The sequence below is a fragment of the Rosa rugosa genome, chromosome 1 (assembly GCF_958449725.1).
Source record: "Rosa rugosa chromosome 1, drRosRugo1.1, whole genome shotgun sequence".
In the NCBI taxonomy this organism is placed as follows: domain Eukaryota; kingdom Viridiplantae; phylum Streptophyta; class Magnoliopsida; order Rosales; family Rosaceae; genus Rosa; species Rosa rugosa.
This window is the reverse complement of record NC_084820.1, coordinates 72,156,589-72,172,803: the sequence shown is the minus strand read 5'-3', so window position 1 is coordinate 72,172,803 and position 16,215 is coordinate 72,156,589. Positions and strand designations below refer to the sequence as shown.

The window sequence follows — 16,215 nt, the reverse complement described above, 5'->3', positions numbered from 1 at the left end:
CTTCCACCGTTCAATACTGCTCCACGCGCCGCTCCTTCACTGCCAGCCCGTACCTTCCACTGTGCACCACCAGCCTACGCCCTTCCACCGCGCGCCGCCCTTTCACCGAGTGTCGCGTCTCCACCACCGGCCTACTCCCTTCCACCGCTTGCCACCTCTGCACCGATCTACACAACTCCGCGTGCCGCCCCTTCTCCATTCTGCGGCCCACGCGCCTCCACTCCTCTTGGGTACCTCCCACGCGCCTCCACTTCTCTTGGGTACCACCCACGCGCCTCCACTGTCCTACATACGGCCCAAGCGCCTTGACTCTTCCTAGGTACGGCCCAAGTGCCTTGACTCTTCTTGGTTGCAGTGCCTCGTCCCTGGTTACGACCCACGCGCCTTGACTGTTCCTGGTTAAGGCCCAAGCGCCTCGACTCTTCCTGGGTGCGGCCCACGCGCCCCGACTCTTCCTGGTTGCGGCCCAAGCGCCCCGACTCTTCCTGGTTGAGGCCCACGCGCCCTGACTCTATCTGGTTGCGGCCCAAGCACCTCAACTCGCCCACTTGCTCCTCATTTGGTCAGGTAATACCTCAATTTCTTTATTCCTGTTCATGTGTTTTTTCCTGATATTTGGAAGTTTGATAAATAGCTTAGCTAAAACCCTAATAAATACAAACATTTCCTCACATGTAGCCCTTTCTACCTGGTGTTTGTGAATCCACAGAGAGCCACATTTGGTTAGTTTATGCCTACTGATGTAGCTAACAAGCTTTACCAAACTTGCATGCTGGTTCTGTAGTTTAAAGTAAGGAACTTCTTGATTGTGTGATTAGTTCATAGCATTCTGCAATAGAGGACTGCATTTTACAATATGTTGATGCTATTTAGAGTTTGAATGCTTGAAGTAAACGATGGGAGTCTGATCTCCCTTACTGGGGATTTGTATAGCCTCTTTCACTTTTGGAAGTGTTGGAAACCCTTTAGGGTTTTGAATTGTGAGCTAGGTCAGTCTGCTACTGATCGGACGAATATTTTCTATGTTTTTAGTACATTTATCTCTACATTTTGCTTAGTTATTCTCTTAACAATATCATTTCTAACTTAGTTTTGTGTTTTTAGTTACATTTGAGCTCTAAATGCAAGAAATGAGCTAATTAAGCAGAGCTAGAAATGATGGAAATGAAGGCAAGGAGGAAATGTGGCGCAGAAATGGGAAAGAAATGGAGAAATGAAGCTTTCCTAATCCTACTAGGAGAAGGAATCCCAGTTGAAGTAGGAATTCTAATGCAACTAGGAGTGAGCTCGGGAAAATGGTGTTCGGAAATGAGAAATGACAGAGTCCCAGTTGGACTAGGAAACCTGACTCTGTTAGTAGACCTGGTGAGGCTAGGAGATGTTGTGGCTTCAAGATGACTCAAGATTGCTCAAGAATGTTCTAGAATGCACAAGGAATTTCGGCAATTGAAGGAATGGGCTTTGACATTGTCCAATTGAGAAGTCTGGCCCAAATAGTGAAGCATGTGACTTGCACATGAGTTTCTAGACCCTTCTTGACGTCTTGGAGGAGTCCTAAATCAATAATTATTGATTTTTGCCATGAATTACAAAGAATATTCAAGAAGATTTCGGAAATCCCAAAAAGAGAGAGTTTTTAGGAATCTGCCTGTGCAGATCAGTCAACTTAGACAGAGCCCTGAGGACAGCTCAGAACTCAGAAAATTACGATCTATATATGGTTGGAAAGCTATGGATGTCTAGTTTCCAGCGGTTTGTCAATATCAATTTTCTAGAAGAAGTTATGGCCGATTTAGTACATGAAGGTCAGTCTGCCCGGAAATTGGTTTTGTGTAAATAAGGAGAGTTTCGGATGTGAATATCTTTTGGGACGAGTTTGGGAAGGTTTATACTTCATATTTGATCTGATTTTGAGGATATATTGCAGCCATGATGATGTGGACCAATGAGAAAATTCAAAAAGAAATCTACATCAACACAAAGAAGGGAAAAAGAATCAGAATTGAAGACGATCGAAGAGCTAGAGTTTGGCGTCTAAAGCTTCCTCTATATATACACACCTATGTTGGACGTTTTGATATATTCCTTCACTCCATTCAGCCATCTCTCTCCCTCCATACACGTTCATCTCTTCCACAACTCAAAAATATCATCAAACCCTGAATCAAATACGCAATCCTCCCCTTTTCTCTCTCAAAATTTCGTCATTCTCTCTTCAAGTCAAGAAGCCGTGATCAAGCTCCATCAACATCCTTGCCGTGGTTCTCATCTTGCCTCCACCACCTTTGAAGCTTTCTTGCGTTCTTGAGATCTTCAAAAGTGTAACCATGTCATTTTCTAGTTTAATTTCGGTTTTCTTTTCTTGTAATTCAAAACAGATTTTTGTTTTGTTATTTTGGATGATTCGAATTCTTGTTAGATTAAAGTTTGGATGTTAAAGATTGATTTCCAATAGCCATGAAGCATGTTTTGTTTTAGGTTTTTCAGATTATAATTTTCGGTTTCATATATGTCATGATTGTTTGTTGATTTTGTGCTTCAATCCCACCTTTTATGTGTTTATATTCTTTGGTGCGCAACTTAGAATTATAACCATGTAATTACATCCAAATTAAGATATGCTAGCGTTCTAGGTCTTAATTGCTAAGTGGAAAATCTATAATTCCTTAGGTAAATCAACAATGAGCTTTGCATGATAAGATTAGCGTTCTAACTTGTTGTCTTTGCTTAAATCAATCAAACTTTCACATGTTCTTAATGCGTTAATTGTGTTTTGTTGGGGAATTGATCACTCACTAGCTTTGCATGATTAATAGGGTTAATTATGGTGCGTTCATCTAGTTAATCTAATTAAGGGAAGTAATAAGAACTTATGCATGCGTTCATGGTTTGTTCTTGATTGATTTCTTTCTATGACATGTTTGATTCGAAATTATGTTTGATAATCTTCTTAATGTGTTAATGGTTGTTAATTATATCTCTACTTCTTCCATTCATCTACTTCTACTTTGATTTAGATTTGTTTGATCACTTGTATAATATTTAGTAGTTAGATTTACATACAAACTTTCGAAATCCCCTATCTTGTAATTCTGTAAATATATTTTGTTTTATACTTTGTGAATAATACTAATTTGTTTAACGTTTTTGACAGGAAGTATACCCCAATCCCCGGTTTAGAACGATACTCTACTTACTCATACTACAATTCGATGCATGGTTTAAATTGACACTCATTTTGAGTGTATCAACTACTAAATGCATCCCTTTTGGGGTTTTGAATTGTGAGCTTGGCCAGTCTGCTACTAAATGCATCCCTTTTGGGGTTTTGAATTGTGAGCTTGGTCGGTCTGCTACTAATGCATATCCATGGCTGCCACATTATGTTTTGTTTTCTTACTGGATTCACTTGACATGTTACAAGCAGCAGCATACAGGCATCAGAAGGGATCGGGGAACTTATGGGGTTAGATTTGGTGATCATGATCACAATGACAAGCTTTTCAAAAGGTAATTAAACTGAGAAATTATGCTTAACTAATCCTTACACACACACACACACACACATATTAGCATGATCTCTCCAGGCTCTAGCTAGGTAGCCTTTACAAGTTAATTATGTTACTTATGGATATTGCTGGACTAGTCATTAGAAAATTATGCTATACAATCTGGCTATAGCAATACACTTGCTTTCTTATAACACTACTAGAATTTTGTTCATATACATCAGTCCAGAACCGATGTGAAACAAAAATTCGACCGATGTCTTAGTGGGTGTAGACAAAGATCAAAAAAATCAGACATCGGTCGCCAACCGATGTCCACGACAAGAACGCACATCGCTTCTGAAACATAAATCGATGTATAATCGTTATAATCATCATAATTTTGTATGTTAACTATATTTAATTCTTCATATTTTCACATTTTATTCTTAATAAAGTATATGTCGAACAATACCTACGTGAACATTTTCATCGATTTCTATTTCAGAAGTGATGTCTCGAACCCTTCTAGACATCAGTTTCTATAAACTATTGTTTGTTCTTGGCCATTTACGTGTAGCAGGCACATTATTTTCTTAGGAACGATGTCTGTATCTCTAGGCGTCATCGGTTTTTTTTTTCAGGACTGATGTTTCCTTTAACACAGCACATCGTTTTCATTTAAGCAAAACGATGTTCAATGGTTTTATGTACATCGCTTGCTTTTTGTAAAACCGATGTGTTGTTTCATTGTAGACATCGCTTTTGTTTTGTAAAATCGATGTGCACTGGTTTTGAGTACATCGGTTCTATGGACACAAATCGATTTAAAGATAATCATAAGACATCGATTTTCATTTTGATACTGATTTTTAATCTCTCAACTGACTTCGTTTTCCTTGGCACGCAGTCCAAGGGATCTATAAGATTGATCTTTTACATATATGATCCTGAATATCGATCTGTTGTACGTACTTGAAGCAATCTCATCAAACACACATTTCAAATAAACCAACAGAATTGAAGAGGGCAGCGCATCGCATTGAATTTAAAAACTAGAACATGAAATTCATCACTAATACGGATCCAAATTCAAGAAGCACAAATGAATTCCGAAATCCCAAATACAAACTCTAAATCGTACCATCCATGTTGTAGATCATCATTGGCAATATGGAAATCAAAGTACACATATGTACCCTATTCATATTCATCAGTAGCAACTTTTGGCTCTTCGTGTCGTTGAAACCAAGTGTTGTATTTCCTGTGGTATCTCCAAGATTGCTTCTTCAACTCTTTGTCAGCAAAATATTGCTGGTAATTAGTGTTCTGCAGGCAATAATAGACTTGATCACAGTTCATATTGATTGCACGGTAGGACATGTTTGGACCCAAAATGAGCATTTTGGCCTGACAAGGCACGTCTTGGAGAAATTGAGCCAATGTCAGTGGCTCAAGCTATATATTGTCGACAAGTTCGAAATATATTATTTAGAGGCTAAATAAAGCCTACTATGGAAGCATGGAAGCATGGAAATGAAAAATCAACTTTAGCACATTTTCCTACTTCGGCTAGGAGAAACCGAGCTAAACAAGGAAGGAGGGGCGGCAGACTAACCAAACGAAATCCAAATGAGCTAAAACTTTCTGGATTAAATATAGACATTCCAAGGATCATTTCTTATGAAGAGTTCCAGAGCTAGATTTGAGTGGAAAGCCTTCAAACAATCAGTCCAATTTTCTGCAGAAGCAAAACTGGAAAACTGGACCTGTAAGGAGTCCAGCAGCGTTTCCGGCCCAACCACATGGAATTTAGCTCTGAAATTTGGACAGAATGATCTACACTCATGGTGAATCATTTCATATGAAGAAGTCGAAGGCCCATTCTGAATTCTTGATGGAGATATAATTAAAGGAATAAAGGAGCCGAAAGTGCTTCCTTATCTCCAAAATTCATCATTCCTTATCTCCAATTAGTGCTTCCTTATCTCCTTATCTCCAAAATTCATCATTCCTCATCTCCAATTAGTGCTTCCTTATCTCCAAAACTCATCATTCCTTATCTCCAATTAGTGCTCCACTATCATTTATTTAAGGCCAACCACTTTGGCATGGTAGCCTATAAATAGAGGTTACAATGAAACACTTCAACACACAATTCATCAACAACAATCTCTAAGATTATCCAAGCCTCTCTAGAGCAACCCTCTCCTTCTCTTACCGGTAGTCACACTCCAGTCCTAGTCTCCTCAATAGCCGACTGTCAGTGTCACCAAACCTTCCAGCCAAGCTAAAGTCACGCTTTAGCAAGTTCTCCTCACTTCCTAGTGGTTCTCGCTCTGCTCGATCTACAACATCGAGTATCAATTGTGATTTTGAAGAAGCTCAGCAAAAGTCCTCGCCACGAGGCACAAAGAATCCCACGACGAGGTTGGTGCTCTCCTCGTCCACAATCAATTGAAAGAAGTCAGGTCAAGGGACACACCTGACGACCGCACCTGAACGGTGCTGGCACGCCCGTGCAAGAAAAGAGATTGTTGACCAGCTCAAAGAAAACTGAAGCCAAACAGGACCATATGATACATTGCATGTCAATGAAGTGATATAATTTACCTGCTAATAGTAAAAAAAATTATTGTTCACAATTGAGTGACAAAATAGAATTAAGTAAACAATCCAATCCGACAGAACATACAATCAAACAGCTTGCATCTTATTTTGTAAATTTCAATCCCACAATAGATTACTGATCAAATGTAATGAAGAAGAAATATTGTTTCAAACAGAATTTTAATGGAGACAGCAAAAGCCATCAGATATGGCCTGCAGAAGATTACATTCCCAATTCGAATTTTATAAAAATAACTGTAAGATATAAATTCTTGAAAATTTGTAAAAAAAAAAAAATAAACACAAAGATAAACGTCCCAGAAAAATTTGTACGCTAAAATAAATCATTTGGCCTTTCAACTGACGACTGCAAGACATTCTTTAATTCTGTAGGCAGAAAATCCTGTACCTCTATCCCAAATTGAGAAAATCATGTAGACTTCAAAACAGACTGGAATTTTATGAAAGTTTAACCAAAGAACTATTAGGACGTCTATTTTAACATATAAAAATTTCAAGCCAAAATACGAAGTTTTTGTATAGGAACACTAACGCAAAGTTCGTACAGCACAGTATAAACAGAAAACCCAGATTCTCCCAAACCAAACTTCAATTCTCTTTTCAGAATATAACGTAAGGGATACAAAAGCCAACAAGGAACAGTCAAACAAGAGAAACTAATTAACCCTAAGAGGGAGATACCTTAATGTTTGTCAAAATCTTCTCCTCCCCCAAACTTCACACACGTCAATTCTGTACCTAAATCATAGAGAAAGTTTTCCTCAATTCCATTGCTAAATTAAGGAGTTCTAAAGTACAAGTAGAGGAAACAGAATGAAGCACATCACCCTTACCTCTCTTGAGGCTAAATCCCTCGCTTCTAGGTTTTCCTTCTCCAAAACTGTATTTCCTTCGTTTCCTTCTAACCAACGTGAATCAATGTACTTCTCTGCAGCCGTTAGAACATCATCCGGCTTACTGAAGTCATCCTTCTTCTTTGGAACATACCAAATGTTGATTGTCTGTGGGTTGAGGAAAAATGGCTTGACAGTGTTCGTAGACATATATAGCACCACTGAAGTACGGGATGACCAACCAACAAGTCATGATCAACTTGGCATATGACCAGATCGGGATCCTGCCACAAAAGATTAAGAACACTTTAGGCACAAAATTAAATAGAAGATAGCAACATCATCAGTTCATCACTGACTAGTATATTATAACCGCTTTGGATTAACTAGCACCTAATGCCATAACATGCCCACACAAATCTAGCAACCATCGAGATAACTTTTTATAAATCTTCCATTGACACAACAATAAACTCTTGTTCCGTTAAAAAACCAGAACAAGTTTCCTTTACACATCTTACTAGTCCAAATTATATCACACTTGTGTCCAACTAATCAGATGCAAGCATCCCTCTTTATGCATCTTACACTAAAATTCAATGAACCATTGTCTTATGCTACCCATATAGAACACATTCAACTGGATTCAGCTTACAAATCAACGAAACAAATCGAACAATAAAAGAAAAACAAAGAAAAAACTTACCACTCAATAAGTTTGGCAAAAGTGAGCTCAAAGAGTGTAATCATAGAGTAGAGAATCCAATACGTAAGCCATTGGCGATCATCAGTTGGAGATTTGGTCTCTATAACCCGAATTGAGGCATACCTACACAACAACCCAGAATCAGTTAACCAGATTACAGAGGATTTAACATGAACACAGAACAATGCCTAAGAAAAAAAAAAGGATCAGAATTCAGAAAGCTATAATCTTTGAACCAAAACTTACAGTGGGTAAACCAAACTAACCACAGGCCTGCAAGAAACAAACCCCCAAATCAGATTACAAACCAAAAAAAAAGAAAAAAAAAAGGTTTTGGTAAAGTGGGTAATATCAATTGATACCCAGCAAGAACATCGACGTTTTTAAGGAGAACTTTGAGGAAACTTCCAGCACTAGATCCCATCTCCGGTTTCTAAATGTCGGTAACTGAGAACAGAAACTGAATGGTTCTTTGCCTTCTTTCAGTCTTCCGAGATCCGAGATCCGAGAGAGAGAGAGAGAGAGAGAGAGAGAGAGAGATTGCCTTCTTTCAGTCTTCCGAGATCCGAGATCCGAGAGAGAGAGAGAGAGAGAGAGAGAGATAGTAGTGGGAGTGAGCGGAGGAGAGGGAAGCGGTGGTGGCTGTGGAAAGAGAGTGGGAGAGGAAGGAGGAGAGGGCTAGGGTTCGGGGAATAAGAGGAGAGAAAATGGGTCGCCAGTTTTGTGAAAGTCAGAGATAAAGTGAGTTGGAAAAATAATAAGTGTGGGGAATGAAAATTTTGTTCCCCGCGTTTCTGAAAATTTTTAACTTAGTGTTTCCGCGTTTTTGAAAATTTTAGAATCAAAATATAGATATCGGTCAACAGTAAAAAATGATGTCAGTTATATGCATACAAATCGGTTTTTGAGGAATCGATGTTAATGACATTGTTTTACATCGCGTGTATTTCTCACCGATTTAATTGTCGTGATGTCTATGAGCATAATTCTAGTAGTGTAAAGTAATTAAACTCTTCTTCGGTCATGTCTCTGTAATACAACTCCTTATAGGTTTGTTCATATATATTATCAAGCTCTCTGTTTATTTGGTGGTTTTTTGGTCTGAATGCATACTGTTACTAGTTATACAGAAATGTGCCTCTTTGTATATGTTAGCTGCCTAGTTTTAATTTACTGACTTGCTTTTAAACTCTATTTCTAGGAGGCTAAGCTGAGGATGATAGTGTGAGAAGCTGAAGCACTTTTCTGGTTGCTGGGAATTCTGACTGGAACCTTGCACATATATAGTTAGGTTCAATTGATCATTCTTTTGGATTTCGGTTGGAATTACTCTGTTTGTCTGTTCAAGCTAGTGCTTGCATAGTCTCTTTCTTGGTCTGGGCATGTAAATGCATGTTAGTTACTGAGGAATGGTAATTGTACATTGTAATTGAATGTTTTTTTCCTGAAGAATTATAGAAGACAAATTGTGAATGGGGAAGTGGCTAATGGTACTATTAGAGAGGAACAACTCTATAGCATCTTAACCTTAGTTTGGGAATAAATCTCAACTTCTGTTATAGCTTTTCTTTATTCTTTTATAAAGTAAAGCTGTTGCAGACATGTGTGTGAAGAATCCAAGAGGATGATGGTTAGAGTAAGATTGAATATAAAGGGCTCACATAAGTCATAGTCTCCTACCTGAAAAATATGTAAGGAATCCAAACAAACTAATGATTATAGCAATATATTTAATTTGAGAATCAGACCAAAAATTGTCCCCCCAACCAAGATTATAGATTTGTATAGATTACATTAATACTCAAAACCAACAGTATCCAATATTCCTGTCAGGACCTTCAATTGCTTTAGTTTATAGAAGTGAACGTTTCAACCTACCTGCACTTAAAGCTATTGTTGCCTCGGAAAATCACCTCGGCCAAGAAAGCCAAGAGATCAAGGAACAAATGTCATTCTCAATGAATTGATTGCGGGGTGTGCCAACACACGGTCAGAAGGCCAAGTGTGCAATTGTAGATGTAGTTCTGACTTATCAAGCAATTGTTGGCTGAGGAAGGAACTTGTTCTCGGCCGATAATTCGCTGCCTTTGGATCAAGGACTTGATGGCTGAAGGTCGGGTGAATTGGGTGTGGTTATGAGAGTATGAGTGAATACGAATTGTCTGGTCACAGGGCTTAGGTCAATTGGATCCAAGTAATAACACGTAACAGTAAAAGTGAACTCGTAACGAATGAAATTCTCAATATTGATAGCTACTATGCGACTACGAACAGTAACTAACATGATCAAATAAATAAAGCATAAAGACAATAAGGAGCAAATAAAAGATAATAACAATAAAACTGAAATCTGGAATGACTGAAAATTATTAACTATTGTTTGAAAGAAAACAAAGAAAACAATTCAAAATCGATACTAGGCTACAAGGAAAGTAAAGTAACTGAAATTGTAACTAGCAGAGCCAACTAACTAAGGAAACATACGGAACTTCTACCTAAGCAAAATGTAAGACGAAAACAAGAAAAGCTTGATGGCTTGAGTTTCTGGAGTTGTGTGTATGTTGTCTTCTGTCGATGCTTCTATTTATATTGGCTACTCTCTGACTTGAACTGATCTCTTGACTCTTTGAAGTTGAGTGGAATTTGGCCTCCTCTTGGCCCAGTGACTCTATCTTGATTTGACTCCAATACTTATCGTCGGCTGACTTGATGCTAGACTTTGTCTTGATCGGCTCTGATGGTCATTATTAAAGGCTGAAACTAATCTTGAAGCAAACTAACTTGGATTGAACTCTCCTTATCGGCTGACGTGAACTTCAAGTCGATTGAAATACTAACTTGATCAAATTTCATCTTTATCACTTATCGACCTTCTCTGTCTATCGGCTATTATCTTCCCAAGTTGCTGAGTCCAAGTTGGAAACTAACTAGAGTGATTTGAACAACTGGCCGATGGGTTTTTAGACAATAAATCTCTTTTCGAACTGACGACTACGGGCCGACCGATAACCAACGACCTAACTTTCGAAACCCTCTATCGGCCTAGTTTTTATCTGACCCGTCTTGGACCAAATGTATTATCCAATTACTCATCGGCCGATATGTTTAGTCATCGGCCCATTCGTTCCTTGAGCGGCTTATTAAAATTTGAAGTCACTCAATGACTATCTACACATTAGCTATGTCTGAGTGGACATGCAAATGTGGGTACAAACAGCTATATAACTATATTATCCATGCTTAAAGTATAAGCCGAAAAATATTTTATGGCAGTTTGGTAAAGGGTCCAACTTCAGCCAGTTCTATGATCCTAGACCTTAGTCCATTTAATGTCTTAGGTAGATTTAATACACTTGATTACGTTTTACCCAAGTTTATTTTTTGCACCCTAATTAATCGAAAACACGTTTTACTATATGTGTGTTGTGGCTTAAGACCGTTTTTGTTGACAAATCGAGTCAAACAACCAGACAAGAATTGATCCATCCAAAACATTCACATAAAGGTTAGAACTTAGAAGTTGATCATCATGGACAATCTTATGAGTTCACAACTCTAGGTTAAATGGTTAATAGGCTTTTGGGCCCAATCTGATTGGATCATCATTAACCAAACTGCACACACCATGACACAACACGTAATCTCCACGCGCCTCGAGTCACTGGAGTCTGATGTATTAGTAGTTTACCGTATAAGTACTAACATTTGTTTGAAAAATATTTACGTACTTCATATTTTAAAAGAAGGAAGTATATTTTGAAGGAACTCTTTAAATTTTATCTATTTTTTAGATAAAAAAAATATACGTATTATACACAATTTTTATTTTTGTCACGTATTTTATATATAATATTAAAAAAAATATATAAATTAATATTTAAAAGTTAAAATAATTATTTAAGTAATTTATTAAAAATATTTTGCCGAACTTTTCAATGATTATTCAATAAAATGTTTGAATAATTTACATACATCTATAGTTTAGCTTTATCAGTTTCTTTTCCCCATTTGTATGCTTTCACCCTTTGGGTGCCTTTTAAGTATGCTGGGCTCCTATTCTGTTGTAGAGTAGGGTTTTAGGGTGCTTTAAGAAACGATTTTTTTTGTCGATCGTCTAGGGGTATTTCATTTTTGTACTACTTGGTGAATCTATATAATAGGCCTTTGACCAAAAATAGGACAAATTCCAAAAGGACGACGTTTCCAGTTCCAACCCTCTCTATTTTCCTCGCACCTATAAAAAATAGCAACTTTATTTTTAATTTTTCGTAGAAATTCTCAATGTCAGCTTCACTTTCTTTCATAAATAATCTTCCTATTTTAATCACACACAAATTTCACTTTCTGAAAAACCCTTCTCACTCCTCACCGAGACGATTCGTTTCTCTCTTCTCACTTGCATTTTCCGGCGACTAGTTTCACCGGTCGGTAGCTGGTAAGTTACCTTTACTTTTTCTTCGCATTCAGCTTTTCACTTTTGAGCTTCTGAGTTTGTTATCTTATATATATGTGAAATTTGATTTCATGCATTGTGATAAATCCGAACTCGTTTAAGCTTGAGTATCTGGATCTGAAGAATTTCTGTGAATTTTTATAGTCGGTGATAGCTCCACATTGCGTTTTTGGCGAAATCTTCATGCTATTATCATGATTATTGAGCTAGTTTCTAATTTTTAAGCTAATTTGTTCTTTGTTATTAGTAAGTTTTGCTTTGATAAGCTGAAATTGCAGCTCAGCTTTTTACTGTTTTGACGATAAATGCATGTTAATTTCTAATTTATTTACTAGTGATTCTGTGGTTTTTGGTTTCTGAAGTGTTGTGAGGATAAGCTTTCTGAATGTGAACATATTTGGAGAAGAGTTATTTGGAGGAAGTCTTCTTTTTTTGTTTTGGCAACCATGGTTATAGGCTTAAAGGCGAAGAACCACAGAGGTCCTACTGTTCAGATTGATTATCTAGTCCATATTCTTGAGATTAAGCCTTGGCCGCCGTCACAGTCACTTAAGTCACTGCGTATTCAATGGGAGAATGGAGACTGTAGTTTGGTTCGACCAATGCTGTTGTCCCGTAAATTGGTTCTGTTGTTGGTGAGGGAAGGATTGAGTTCAGCGAGGCTTTTAAGTTACCTGTGACTTTACTGAGGGATGTGGCTGTAAAAGGAGGTGGTGAAGGTGATGCATTTCTGAAGAATTGCTTAGAGTTGAACTTGTATGAGCCTCGGAGGGATAAGACTGCGAAAGGTCAGTTGTTGGCGACTGCGATTATAGATTTAGCTGATTATGGTGTTGTGAAAGAGTGCATAAGTGTAAGTGCTCTGATGAACAGTAAGAGGAGCTTTAAGAACACAGATAAACCGATTTTGTATATGAAAATTCAGCCATTAAAGAAGGGTCGTGCCAGCACCTCATCTAGGGAAAGCTTGTCAAGAGAGTATCACTGGACAAGGCAGGTGGTGAATGAATCTGTTTCGGCATTGATGGATGAAGAGTATGCTGATAAAGCGGAAGTTGCTTCTTTCACAGATGATGATATTTCCTCCCACTCATCTCAGACAGTATCTTGTTCTCTACAAACAAGTCGTGGGCTGTCTCCTTCCAAAGATGAGGTAATCATTCCCTTACTTTTCACTCGTTCTCTTTCTGATGGAAACTTGTCAGTCAGACCACTATACTGCTAAAGTTTTTACTCTGGTGATTATGTGCATTGTATGGTTCTGCCCTTGAAATAATTCAAACAGTAGTATTTATTATAATATTATGGCAGTTAATTGCAGTCTGGACAAGACAAAGTGCCTCATAACAATGAAGGAGATAATGCAAAGCATTCCTTAGCCTCAAATCTAGGGACTGAAAAATCAAGAACAATACCTCAGGGTGCACCACAAGAATATCTGAAGGGAAGTTCATCAGGCTCTTTATCAGTTGACTTGTCTTCTGACCTTGGAAGCCCGGTCAATGGTCATGCTTCTGTTACTTACTTTCATAGCTCTAGTTCCACAGCACTCATAAAAACTGGTGGTTCCCAGATTGTCTCTTCTTCTTCCTCATCCTCATCGAATGAAAATGCAGAGGAGTCAAACACCAGCATGAGAAGCAATGGCCATGCACATGCCCAGGAGGTAAACGAGGAGGTAAATGATGAGGTTGTCAATGGCAGAAGTAAAATTACTGCTGATATTCAACAGAGTAGCAAGGATGATGAGAAAGCTAATGAAATTGGCAGAGCATCCGTTGAGGCTGCTGCTGATGATGACAGAAACAAGAAGAAGATGGTGATGAAAGACAAAATTGTGATGAGGGGAACCATTCTGGGGAAGGTGAATCATACATCGCAGGTCATGCTAATGGGAAATATGTTTCACTAGGAATGAATGAAATTATTGTAGGCAATGAGAAATTAAAGCCTGTCAAGTCTGTTAGGTCAATTGCTGACTTAAGTGAATACATTATCTAGGAATGATCAGCATGTAGAAGTCAAGGATGGTGTTCACTGTTCAGGCAGATACGATGAAGAGTGCAGGTGTTGCAGGAAACCTCAGAGTTAAGATAAGGAAAGAGGCTAAGGTGTATCCAAGAACAGAAGAACTGTCATTTTTGAAAGCAAGGTTAATCAGTTGGAACACTGAATAAAGATCCTTGAGGGGGAGCTAAGAGGAGCCGCAGCTGTTGAGTCTGCTCTTTATTCAGTAGTTGCTGAGCATGGAAATTCCATGAGTAAGGTCCATGCTCCAGCTCGGCGCCTTTCTAGGTTGTATCTTCATGCTTGCGGAGAAACTTCCCGTTCTAGGAGAGCCAGTGCAGCTACAAGTGTTGTTTCAGGACTAGTTTTGGTTGCAAAAGCATGTGGGAATTTGTTTTGTGTATTTTCTTTTAACTTCTCTTTGTGATTCTGTCTGTTTATAGTGTGAAATTTTCTGAAAGGGGTTCGTGTGAAATTTTCTGAAAGGGGTTCGAGTAGACAATAATAAGAATTACAGTTGATTGAATTTAAATCAGGGGAGCTTCTGTAGGGGGGATCCAAATATATTATATATCCTGGCCTCTGCATGAGTCTAACACTAGGAACATGGACCTTCCATTCAAGGGTCCGCAAGTCTTCCAAAAGTAGTATTATAGTCATTTTTGTATGACCATAATCATCATCATCATCGTCATCATAAAGTTTCCAGAGTGGAGAAACTGGATATCTGCTTGGCATACCAAACAAGTGATTATAACTTGTGGGAATAGGTCTCTCTGCTCATGTTACTGCATCTGCTGCATGTCATAGGACTGCATCCATTATTAGTTGAAGTGATATTTTTTTAAAAAAAAAATTTCATTAAATCTTCTATTCTCTGATTAGAGGCTAACAGCTCTCTCATGTGATCGTCTTCAGAACAATTATAAGCCAGGCTACTCGGGACCCTGAACTACCCAAGTCTGCCGTGTCTTCTATTGACAAAATTGGTGCTGAGAAAGTTAAACATAAGGCTTCATCTTCATTAAAATGGGAGGCTCCATCCTCTGGGAAAAAACAAGGGATGAAGCTATCGAATGGAAGTTCTGGTGACTGGGAGAACCCAAATACGTTTATGTCCTCACTGGAGAAGATTGAATCATGGATCTTCTCCCGAATAGTTGAACCTATCTGGTGGCAGGTGATCAAGTACCTGATTTCTCTGTTTTTCCTTGTAGATCTAGTATGTACCATATGTGGAATTAATTAACCTTGATCTGATTCGTTTCCACTGTCATATATTCAGACTTTGACACCACATATGCAGTCTGTTGCTGCAAAGGCAATTGATGAAAATATTGGTTCAGGGTCAGGAAAGAATTATAGAAGGACATCTAGTTCAGTTGATCAAGAGCAAAGTGACTTTTCATTAGACCTTTGGAAGAGGGCTTTCAGGGATGCTTGTGAAAGACTTTGTCCGGTAAGAGCTGGTAGGCATGAATGTGGCTGCTTGCCTGTGTTGTCTAGATTGGTATGTCTATGTGCTCAGATATTTTCATTATTGTGCTATTTTGTTAATAAGTATTTTTATTTCGAAATATATTAATCTTGTGAATTATATCTCAAGATCTTCAATATATTGTTCTGCTCTATATTTTGTATTATTGGAAATTTATCAATCTGAAGTATCATATTAGCTTGATCTGTCTAGGCACTTGGGGTGGGGGGTCTTAAGATGGATCATATATGATCTTTTTGCTACTTTAAAGCTTAATATAGTGCTACATAATAAATTAGGGTAAGAAAAGTTTGCAATTTGCAAGGGTCACTTCTAATGTAATTGGCCAATGGAGAATGGATGCATGGGACATAAAAAAAAGAACAAATTGTATAATATATGCTTGTTTATTCTAAATTAGTTCTTGAAGAATGATTAGTGTGAACGGGGAGCCTCCGAGGAGTTAATATCACCTAATCCCTTATTTAATTAAAAATATGACTAATATCAATGAGGACTCTAATCTTTACTTTCAATTTCCAGGGCAGGGAGGATCCAATGCTGTTCCATTGCCTTCTGCTGTAATTGATTAATTAATTAATTTATTTTATTTTATTTTT

At 38.0% G+C, this 16,215-nt stretch overlaps 2 pseudogenes; one reads left to right on the top strand and one right to left on the bottom strand.

Moving 5' to 3' along the window:
- Positions 1-4,688: 4,688 nt before the first annotated feature.
- On the bottom strand, positions 4,689-8,122 carry LOC133726845 (HVA22-like protein a; annotated as a pseudogene).
- Positions 8,123-11,859: 3,737 nt separating this feature from the next.
- Positions 11,860-16,209, top strand: LOC133734634 (uncharacterized; annotated as a pseudogene).
- Positions 16,210-16,215: the final 6 nt, after the last annotated feature.